Raw genomic sequence first — 3278 nt, 5'->3', positions numbered from 1 at the left:
AAATTATTAATGAGATTTTACATACTTTTTTTCTTACCATGTCAAAATCCAATGTATATTTTACAAATCAGCACATCTCAATTTAGACTAGCTGCATGTCAAGTGTTTAATGCCACGTGTGGCTACCATGTTGGATAAATGCAGTTATAAGTGACAGGAGGATGGCTCCTGGCAGTAAGCCTTGTGGGCTAGCCAGGCTGGGCCTGGACTCCCCTAATCACACTGTGATAACTGAAAAGCCTCTCAGATGGCAATCTTCTGGTCACATGGAATAAAGAGGATCCCAAGGCAAGCCCCGAATTCCAAGAGTGTGATTTTGAACTGAGATGTATACACACACACACACACACACACACACACGCGCGCGCGCGCACACACACATATGTGTATATATATTATTTTTCCCCAAGACAGTGTCTCGCTCTGTCACTCAACCTAGAGTGCAGTGGCATCATCCTAGCTCACAGCAACCTCAAACTCCTGGGCTCAAGCAATCCTCCTGCCTCAAGCTCCCAAGTAGCTGGGACTGCAGGCACGTGCCACAATGCCCGGCTAATTTTTTGTAGAGAAGGGGGTCTTGATCTTGCTCAGGCTGATCTCGAACTCCTGACCTCAAGGGATCCTCCTGCCTCGGCCACCCAAAGTGCTAGGATTACAGGCGGGAGCCACCGCACTGGGCCTGAACTGAGACATATTGAGCAAGCTCTTGTTTGTTCCTAACGGTCTTTTCCTCCCTCCCTGCAAGCTCCACCCCTTTACCTTAACCTGTCTTGAGGATTAAATTCTAAAATGATCTTCAGTCTTTCAGTGATTATCATCCTCTATTAAGAAGCAAGTGTTGGCCACAATTTCGGTTAGGGGGAATAAGTTGAAGAGCCCTATTGTACAGCATGGTGGCTACAGTTAGTAACGGTGGACTACATTCTTCAATATCGCTGAGAGTAAATTTTAAGCGTTCTCGCCACAAAAAGCAGTAAGGATGTGATGTACTGCATGTTGATTAGTTCGATTTAGCCATTCTGCAACGTATACATATTTCAGAACATCATGTTGTACACGGTAAATGTATCTTTTTATTTGTCAATAAAACAAAATTTCAAAAAGATGCAAATGTTGGGATAATACCCTCATTGAACACCAGCTGGGACTAGGGGAGTTGAGGCAGAGCTTAGGGTGGGAAGCACAATGCCTTTTTGGGTTCCATTTGGAAGCTCTGTGAAGCGGCCTTGCTTAAAAGCCAGCATTGACAGGACGACCCTCAGCTGATCCTACAGGGTCCGGGCTTCCATGAACCCTTTCAACACAAGTAGCTTCGCTCTAATGGGAACCTCACTAACTACAGGCAGCAGAGTGAGAGCAGACGGCAACTTTCTGGGCATCCTGGGTCCATATTTGTCAGCTAAATCTGAAAACTACATCAGGGGTCCTGTGAAGGAGACATTTTGCAGACTGGTCCTGCCCACCCATTCCCACCCATCTGGAAGAAGGAAAGACCACCCCTGTCTCCTTAGGGAAAAGCCCTTTTATCCTATTCAAGGAGATTTCTGTTGGTCTTTGAGGTAGGGTGTGCCTTGGGGAAGGCTGCCTTGCTTCTGAGGACAGGGCCTCCTCTCCTCGCCTCCTCCTCCCCCAAGTCTGCCATGTTAGGGGGAATCTGCGCATCTTTCCTCCGGTTCATTATTGTAAGTTTGCTCGAAGGGGTCTCATGTACCTAGTTCCGAGTTCTTGGGAGGAGTAGTAGGGCTGTCACTTTCATCTGCATAAGCTAGTAGTATGATTATCTGGAAAGAAACTCTATTCTTGTTCCATTTGTGATGAGATTTGGACTATCTACTTAACTCACAAGTGTTCTTCCCTTCAACCTTCCTGAGCACTGTACTCCTCTCTTTCGATCTGTACCTTTCCTAGCTATGCTGTCTTGAGGCAAATTACTTTTATCAGGTGGTCCCTGAGTGCTAATCTCTGAGCCAACTTCTTTAGTCTCATCATGCCCCAGTGGAGGTTATCCAAAGTATAACCTCCATTAATAGGAGTTTTATAAGTTAAATTTTTGTACACAATCAAAATATTTTTATTGAGTGTTTTTCCTGCCTATTAATGTGATACATACCTTTTTCTCCAAAATTTGGAATAGTTTTGGAAAAGATGAAGAGGAAACATTTATCATCCTACTGTCTAGAAAACACTACTGCTAATTTTTTGGAAATCAACAGTTATTTGAGCCCATTATATTCTATAATAGTCAAAACTACATCTCTGGTATAATCTTGGTGTGATGCCAAGACTAACACATGCAAAAAAATATATAGGAGTATTTAGTACGAAATTTATTCATTCATTCGGTGCCTTGGGGGGGATGTATAGCCCATGCCAAGCTGACCTGGAAGTTTAGTCCATTTGGGCATATCATCAAATAACGGTCATCAAGCTGTAGAGCATTTCACTGACGTGAGAAGAGAAGCAACTGATTCCAGCAGTAGATACTATCTTTTTCGATGAGGCTGGCTGCATCTTTTATCTTTAGTGAGGATTAAAAGTTAAAATTCACCATGAGAAAAACTTTTATACCATCTCCGTGCCATGCAGTTTCTGAATAGCATTTCACTACGTGCAATTCTGTTCATATTTTATGTTTGTAACCAAGACCAAAAAGAAAAAAAAAAAAGCCTGGAGTCTAGCAAAAAAAATAAGAACCAACTAAAGTGTAGTAACTTAACTGGTAAATGTGGTCAGCCTCTGGGGATTGAAATGAAAAGGCCGTTGAAGATCTGGTTGATGTTCTGTGGTTACAACTTAAGGGGCAAGAACTTCTCTCTTCCTTAGTGACTAATAACCTTAAATATAATTGCAGTTATGTGAGTGTAATTTTAGTATGTGTTTGGAGTAGAAAATAGGAGTGAGGTAGGGGTGTGAAGCCTAGGAAATATTGTCACTGAGTTTGGGAACATGGACAGTTTGCTTATCTTCGGAGGCAGCTTAGAGTCTTCAGGTGGTAAAATTGACAGGTTATAGAAATGGCTGGAATCAACAATCAAGTGAGTTCTGCAGCCATGGGTGGGGTCATGCAGTACACAGGTAGGGTATAAAATAAAAGCAATAAAGGAAGATGAGGGGGAGTGGTGTGTGCTACTTCAAATTGCCAAAGGCCGGACATGGTAGTAGTCATCTCTGGGTGGAAGGTGACAAAGGATTGTCCTTTCTTTTAAGTGTCCCCTTGCAATTCCCCAACTGCTGACTTTTCCATAGTAAGCATTAGAAAAGATAATTAACTAAAGATA

The sequence above is a fragment of the Propithecus coquereli genome, unplaced genomic scaffold (genome assembly GCF_000956105.1).
Source record: "Propithecus coquereli isolate 6110/MARCELLA unplaced genomic scaffold, Pcoq_1.0 Scaffold117, whole genome shotgun sequence".
Lineage (NCBI taxonomy): Eukaryota > Metazoa > Chordata > Mammalia > Primates > Indriidae > Propithecus > Propithecus coquereli.
Note: the sequence above shows the minus strand (reverse complement) of the source record.